The 8429-nt window shown below is 35.4% G+C and overlaps 1 long non-coding RNA gene across 1 annotated transcript; it reads left to right on the plus strand.

The window, feature by feature from the left end:
• Positions 1 to 1891: 1891 nt before the first annotated feature.
• On the plus strand, positions 1892 to 7098 carry LOC116662532. The gene is made up of 3 exons (XR_004318496.1): positions 1892 to 1983; positions 2308 to 2315; positions 7089 to 7098. It is a non-coding gene; the product is annotated as an uncharacterized LOC116662532 (long non-coding RNA).
• Positions 7099 to 8429: the final 1331 nt, after the last annotated feature.

The raw sequence follows: 8429 nt of genomic DNA on the forward strand, positions 1-8429 counted from the left end.
ATTTCCAGGGGCATGATCAAAATAGTAGGTAAACAAGTCTTAATTACTTAGTTACCTATTTCTTACCTATTACTTACCTATTTCTCAAATTTAACATAGAGCTCCATTATCTACCCTCAAATGCCTGAAGCTTTCTTAAACATATATTATTTCTTATTTTCTTTAAAAAAGAATAAACAAGCTACCTCCCTACCCACCGTACTATAAGCATACTATTAGCATAAAAATATTGTAGCTATTTTATTTAAACTGTACAGTCCCTAAGCATCAGATATTGTGGAAATACTAGGATGAGAACTGTTACATAAAGTATATTCTAGGATTAAGTGTCAACTTTATATATAGGTTTTCTAACAGCTACCCCAAAATATACAAGAATATAAAAATCTCATAAACCTCATCACAGTCTAATTTCATCATTGAACTGATGAAAGATCAAGTCTAAAATGATGGGATTTTAGAGATCAGTTGGACCCAAGGAATTCTTTAGTACCCATCATGTTGCTCAAATATTTGACATTTGTATACCAAAGGACTTGGTAGAACATGAACTGATATACTTAAATAAACATATTTTAAAAGATTAATAACTATAAAATTATCTTGATATTTAACAGTTTCACATCGGTGAAACAAATTACATAACAGCACTTTTGATTCAATGAATCACTTTTGAGTAACAATCAACATAACATAATAATGATGAAAAATGCATATTTCACAAACTTAAGCAATAAAGTATAATTGATGTCAAAATGTTTGAATGTAAACTGCAACTTAAATTTACATTGAAAAGAAGTTAATGTCAAAGTTCTTAAACATATGCCTAACCCTGAACAAGTTCATGATTAAGACTATAATGGAATTTTTTTGTAAATCATTATTTCAAAACGTTTGCGATGTACCTAAACAAAATTATTTGCTTTTTTTCCCTCTGACACTACCAAACTGCCTGCTTAGGACATACTCAATTATGTTGTAGTCTAATATATAATGGTATTAAAATTATTCAAATAAGAGACACCTCTTAAGAAGTAGGATGTGATTAAAAAACCATTTTATTCAGCAAAGAGTAAGTAAGTGTTGAATCTTCTACGGTTGGTATTAAAAAGATGAAAAAAGTTTTAGCCACTTAACAGGGGTAGCAAAAATGTTTCATCTTGAATATCAACTTGCATTAGTTGATAGTAACTGACTGAGTACCATACTGAGACGGACTGAAAGTTCTATCCAGGACATGGTTTGTTAACAACGCTATGAGCATGGGGAGTGGGAGTGCCACATGTGTGCTGGCTCTGTTTTATAATCTCTTCATTGAAATTCCTTCATTCATTGTTACTGAAAATGATGTAAGAGTTACACTTTCTTTATGGTCATAGGAGAAAAAAATGGAAAGGACACCAAACCCTAGGTCTTTGACCATAATATCTCACTTTTCTTCTTAACAATTCTTTTTAAACATTTGAGAAACTAGCTGTAGGATCACTGATTTCTTTTAAACTTTATTGGAATAGTTGTTCTGTTTATTTAAGAAACTCATCAGAAGTATGGAATACATAAATTTCTAACAAAACATTAACTCAAAAAGATAAATGTACCCCCATGTTCCTTGCAGCATTATTTATACTAGCCAAGATATATAGGCAACCTAAGTGTCCATCAATGGATAAAGAATTGCGCGCACACACACACACACAGGAATATTATTTAGCCATGAAAAATAAATATTGCCATTTGTGACAACACGGATAGACCTTGAAGGTATCACGCTAAGTGAAATAAGTCAGAGAAAGACAAATATCATATAATCTCATTTATATGTGAAATCTAAAAAAAATTAATTAAAAAACCCTAACAAGCTCATAGATATAGAGAACAGATTGATGGTTGCCAGAGGTAGGGGTAGGGCAGGGTCAAAATGGGTGAAGGGAGTCAAAAGGTACAAACTTGCAGTTATAAAATACTAAGTTATGGGGATATAATGTAACTATATAGTTAATAGTAAATAATAGTTATTGTTAATAATACTGTATTGCACATTTGAAACTTATTAAGAGAGTAAATCTTAAAAGTTCTCATTACAAGAAAAAAATTATTACCGTATGGTGACTGATGTTGACGACTTATTGTGGTGATCATTTCGCAATATATACAAATAGTGAATCAGTATGTTGTACGCCTGAAATTAATATAATGCTATATGTCAATTATATCTCAATAAAAATTAATGAAGAATTAGGGGTGAGTAAAAAAATTCTAATATGACCATAGAAATACACTTATTAAAAATACTATTTAATTGGTAAGGAACAACAGTTACTTTCCCTGGAGGTAACAAACAAAAGATTCTATTATTACCTCTTTCTCTTGACTTCAGGACAAGTGTCTTGTGACCTTAGCCATATTTTGGAATAATGACCTCAGACTACATTAACAATGCCTTCAGAATTTCTGTATAGAAAACTCATCTGTAAGTGGCAGTTAACTGACATGTCTTGAAACGTTTTTGCTAAGCACAATGCTGTTTTACGTAACTTGTGTTTACTTCCAGCTGTTGGAGAGTGCTGAAGAAGACAGTAAGGGTGACTGTAGCAGCAGCCATGCAGTCACGCTGCCACACTTGGGAAACAGGAATGTGTTCATACACCGAAATTTGTCACTGATGTTCATATAGTAGTTGAGAAAATGATCACATTGTGTGAAATAAGCCGGCTGCCGTGCAGAGGAATCACATTGATCATTTAATCAGTGACAGTTGCATTGAAAGAGTTTCTGATGCCTTTTTGAATGACCCAAGAGGTTTGGGCTTGTTTGTTTTTTGGTTTGTATTTTGATACAGTTGTGTTTCCTAGAGCTTTTGTTTATTTCTAGTAGCAGAATCATGGAGTTATAGTATGACTCACTGCATCTGGTCTTAACACATGACAAGCTTAGAGAACTAAGGCTTCAACAGGGCTGAGTCCCAGTCTACAGCCCTGTGCATGAATAATGAGAGCTTCTTTCCACACACTGAGCATCACCAACTTTCCAGACAAAATTAAATACGAGTCTCTGGGGTCATTCCCCACTCCCCAACCAATGGCCATAGGACACTTCTACATCAGATTCTCACCTAGAACAAAGAACAAGACACAACATGTCCAATAATAAACTATGACTCAATAGGGCTTCAACTATTCATTGCTGGAGTTTGACAATTTTTTTAAAGCTCTGTCAAAGCTTAATACACACGTAATTGAAATAGTAAAGGGGCAAAGAGAATTTAGTTTTCCGATTCTGAACCTGTTTTGTTGCAGGGAGGAAAAATTACAACTCTTGTTCAGTTATTTAGTGTGTTATTGCAATATTGTATAACACAGAACATTTATTGTTATAGAAAGTGCTTTTCACTTTAAGGGCCCAAGTCATAAAAAGTTGTGCTCCAGTTATTATCATTTACCTTTTCCTTAGGTACATTACTTTTCATATGCTTTCATTAGCGCTTTGCTCCCTAGCGTGCAAGTAACTTAAAGTCTACTTGCCAAAACTCAGCTGAGGAGAAAAAAAGGAGTTATTCTTGCTTCGAATCTTTAAGTTGGAACAAAGCATTTTGCAACAGACAGTAGTTGTAAAAGATCCAGACGGAAGAGCCTATAAAGTGTGGCCAGCATGCATAGCATTGCTCTCCCAGATCTGCAAGACTTAATAGGTTTCAGACAATTAATAGAAGCTATTAGAGTTTTATGTGATCTTAATTTTGCACAGTGCCCTAACAATGACTGCTCTAAAATGCTTGGTTAATCTTTTTTCACAAAGCTTGCTATTTGCTCTTAGGACAAGGTGGCTTTTTTGTTACTGTTCTTGGCAAAAGGAAAAATGATTTGAAATAGCTCTCTTGAATACCTCATCTAAAACTCAAAGATCGAATAAATCCATTTATCTTTTTCTGCTCACTAAACTGTCATTTCAGATGCTCTAATGTCTGTTACTCACTACATTTGGGGGAAGTGAGTCAGTCCAATTAGAGTGAGTCAATGAACTTAACAGAAGTCCACTGGGGAACAGTGTGTGTAGAAGGGGTGGTTATCCACAATGAAGGAAACTTCAGAATAAAACTGGACTGTACCACACAAAGTAGGTGGGCCTCGGCTTCAAAGTCATCACTTGTTGCTACATATATTCACATTTGTTTGTCAGTTTTGAATGAAAATCAAGATACCATTTAATGAGTTAAGTGGCCCTTTGACTCTTTATCATGACTTTTTTTTTTTTTTCAATGTGAAATATGGAGTATCTTGGTTGTTTAGGTCTGTGATAACACATTATCACAAAATAGATGGCTTAATATAACAGAAATTTATTGTCCCACAGTTCAGGTGGCTAGAAGTAAAAATCAAGCTGTCTGCAGGTGTGCTCTATTCAGGAGGTTCTGGGAGAGAAATGTTTCATGCCTCTCTTTTTGCTTCTGGTGATGATCAGCAATCCTTGCATTTCTATGGCTTGCAGCTGAATCACCACAAATCCCTGCTTCTGTTGTCACATGGACTTCTTCCCAATGTGTAACTCCGTGTGTCCTTTTCTGTTCTTAAAAGGGCACCAGTCATTGGATTTAGGTTTCATCCTAATCCAGTATGAACTCACCCTTATTTAACTAATGACATCTGCAAGGACCCCATTTCCAAACGAGGTCGTATTCATAGGTTCTGGGTAGACACGAATTTTGGTGAGACACTATTTAAGTCACTATAAAGAGTTTCTGATATTTGGTGGTGTAACGGAAATCTGTTCTTTAAAAAAAGGTAATACTGTTTGCAGTAGAGTTAAATAAACTCTGAAAAGAACAATGATCTATTTTGTTTATCGTATTAACTAACTGCTTTCTATTTTTATGAAGATTCCATGATGTTAAACATTGTATTTTATTTCTCCAAATATAGTTGTTCAGTAGCCTTAATGATAGTACTTGCTTATCCTGGAAACAGCTATTTCACTAGAATGTGTTTCCTAAATAGAAAAGTGACATAGGCTCTTGACATTAAAAGTAAGCTTTGGCCTCTGCTATACCCACCCAATCAATTCTGGAAGTCTAAAAGTGTGTTCACTCATTTATTCATTCATTCCTTCATGTTATAAGCAAGCAATGAATTAGATATTGAGAAAACTGGGAAGTATATTTCCTCCCCTTGGGATTTTATAGTCTAATAAGGGAGGCAGTAAATACAAAATTATTTTTGACTGTGATTAGGTGTGTGTGTGTATACATGTAGATATGTATTCATAATATAAATACAAAACAACATAAATAAAATATATAACTATAAAAGAAATAATAAAATACAGGCATTGGTACAATGGGGATGGAGATCTCCTAGAGCTGTAATCCAGCAGATACTCAATCATATTTGTTTTATTAGTCAAAATTAGGCTGAGATCTGGAAAAGCTCACCAAGAAATCTCATGACACTAGATATATGTGTTTTGAGATAATTTGTAGAAATTAGCCTGTTGAAATAAGCAGAAGTCATTCTAGGACAGGGAACAAGATGTAGAAAGGCAAATGCATAGCACAGACTAGAAGGTTTAAAAGTATTTCTGTATGGCTGGAGAAAGATGCTGAGTTACATATACTTGTGGTGGTTTAGTGATAGGAGAATTTATGGATGTAAAAAGGAGACATATCATGAAACAGAGCTAAGGAATTTAGGTATTTTCCTGAGGACAATTGAAGTGTCATGAGCAGGAGAGTTTAGGGTCAGATTTAATGTTAGGAAGTTGGCTCAGGCTGTGGTGTGGGAGCTGGACAGAGTCAGGGAGTAATGATCAAGATGTAGGGACACAAGAAAGAAATCAGATAAAAACTGATGAGAGCTGAAATACATTTCCAAAAGAGAATGGATATAGCTCGTTTTCCTAAGGATACAGTATTTGCTAAATTTTGCAACTAATAGGATATTGTGATAGTAGAAAATAAATGGTTGACTGTTTTATCTGGCCATTTTCAGCATAAGCCTACTCATTCATTATTCCACAAGATGGCCAGTCTATTGTTGAAAATGTTTATGTGAAGTTGAAATTTGCATCCCTGAAACTTAGGGGTGACCTTCATTTTTCCTGCTGGAACTATAACGAGTAAGTCCATCTTCCATATGAGTCTTTCAGATATTTAAATGCAGCTACGTTTTCATCCCCACATCTTCACCTTTTTTTCCCCAGGTGAAAATGAAGTCAGTTCTTTATTTCTTAAATGACATTTCTAGTATTTTTCCATCCTGGCCATCCATTTCTAGATTTTCTTATATGTAAATGCATTTTTCCCCCCCAAAATGTGGTGGCCCAAGTGATTTTCAGTGCATGGCCTAGAAGAACAAGCTCCTATGTTCTGAAGGCTATAGATCTAGTGGTAGAGCCTGAACTTGCAATGATCTCTCCTTGCTTAATTTCTTTGTTTCTTCATTTGTCTTTTCCTTCTTTCCTTCCTTCCTTCCCTCCCTCCCTCCTTCATTCCTTCCTCCCTTCTCACTCTTCTGCCAGTCCTATCATACTGTGGTGAGTACTGTGTTGACTTTGCAGTAGCCTCAAATCTTGAAATTATATTCTATTAAAAGAGCCCTCCCCTAACTTATATTTAAGTAGCTGTATTATTTTAACATAATAATGTCAGTTATACAATTGCTGCAACCTCGCACATCAATGTTCACAGATACTCTTTTGAGTTCTGATTCCGTCAGTCACCATATTATTCCCTGTGCTACCTGCTCCACTTATAAAACCTTTGCTTATTTCCAAACAGAAGGTAATCTTCTGAATTTCTATAACTCTTAGCTCCTCTCTCCTGGAACTAATCACTTTTTGCCGTATGCTATAGTCATTTAGAGATAGGACTTCTTGTACATGGATGTTACGTTCTTTGGTATCAGAATCCATTCTGATTTACTTATTTTTATTCATTCTATGGCCTAAAGCAGTGCTTTTGTTAGGCAGTCAGTCAGACATGAGTGGTAAGGCCCAGGAAAACAGCATCTGGGAGGACCCCATGGAGATGCAGCTTCACCCCTTAGGGGTGACACTTAACAAACAGCCGACCACAGCGAAGCAATTGCAGACCACAGTGGGAAACACTCCTGCCAGGCTCGCGCAAAGCCTCGGCCCTTGTCCTCAGATGACCCTACCACCCTGAAACGTTTATTATCTCCTGTTACACAGTCTGCCCATACATCAGTCTCATTATGACAAAGCACGTTCTGGTAAAAACAGGTGCGGTTTGGGTACACGTTACATAATCCTCAACTGTCGATCAAAAGTGAAGTGGCTCCCCAGGCAAAACCAAAGCTTCAAAACCTAACATCCTCTGCTTTTAGGGCCACTGTCTCCCTTGGCTTGGCCTGCTTCTCTCTTGAAGTATATTTCTTTCCTAAATAGACCTTGCCTGTACTCTGCCACTGTCATGGCTCCTCGATTCTGTGCTGTACAAACAAGAAGAACCGAGGTCAGGAGCCGCCCTGCCATCGCCTTTGGTAACCCTCCGATCATAATAAATGATAAGTAACTTGGTAAATAAATGATAAGTAACTTGGTAAATAAATGAGTGGATGAATTTAAAGTAGCAAGAAAATTTTTAGCATTTCCTTCAAGTATCTTTTGTTTGTTTACACAATCAACTTTGTTCTATCCATTCTAGATTGAAATTCATTCTTTTCTTAGAGAAAATTTAAAAATTGAAAATGAGTTCTGATTTCCATCACTCATTTATAATATAACATTTTCTCATCAACCTCAAGTGATAAAGCTAAACTTTCATTTAATTTATCTGAACATAAATGTTGAATCTTGTGCCGATCCTTGGTTATTCAATTTCCTTTGTCTTAGGCATGTGCCCTTTGAAGATCTAACTGGTCCTCTTCCTGGGCAGCCACGTTGGTTTCTGGCACCCTTTATTTCCTCAGCAGAACAGTATGTGAAGTATGTGATGATTTGTAGAAACTTAGTTTTAAAGGCTCTCAGCCTTCTTCCCTTTTCGTGTATATTTCTTCAATTTCTTGGTATCTGACAGCAGGACTATTCCTTCCATGGCAATTAAACATTTTTTAATTATGTTAAATAATATTGGCACCACCTTCCAAGTTCCCATGTTTGGTCAACTAAAATTTCCTCATCGCTCAAGATTAAGTAGAGCAATTTCTGGTTGCTTTATCGACCATCTGAGAGACAAATTGCATCAAGAAAAGCTGATAATCATATATAGATATAAATATACATTTATCTATACCAAGAAATAAAGTATACATCTTTCATTGTCAAAGATACTATCATACTCCATTGGTAAATGCTATAATCTTTATATTGTAAAAATACTGAAGGTAGAAACAAGATGCCCTTCATCACCAATTTTACCATCCTTCTGAAGTTTTTTTTTTAATCACTGCTGTCACAAAATAGAAGGATAAAAATTA

This window comes from Camelus ferus, unplaced genomic scaffold (assembly GCF_009834535.1).
Source record: "Camelus ferus isolate YT-003-E unplaced genomic scaffold, BCGSAC_Cfer_1.0 contig299, whole genome shotgun sequence".
Classification (NCBI taxonomy): domain Eukaryota; kingdom Metazoa; phylum Chordata; class Mammalia; order Artiodactyla; family Camelidae; genus Camelus; species Camelus ferus.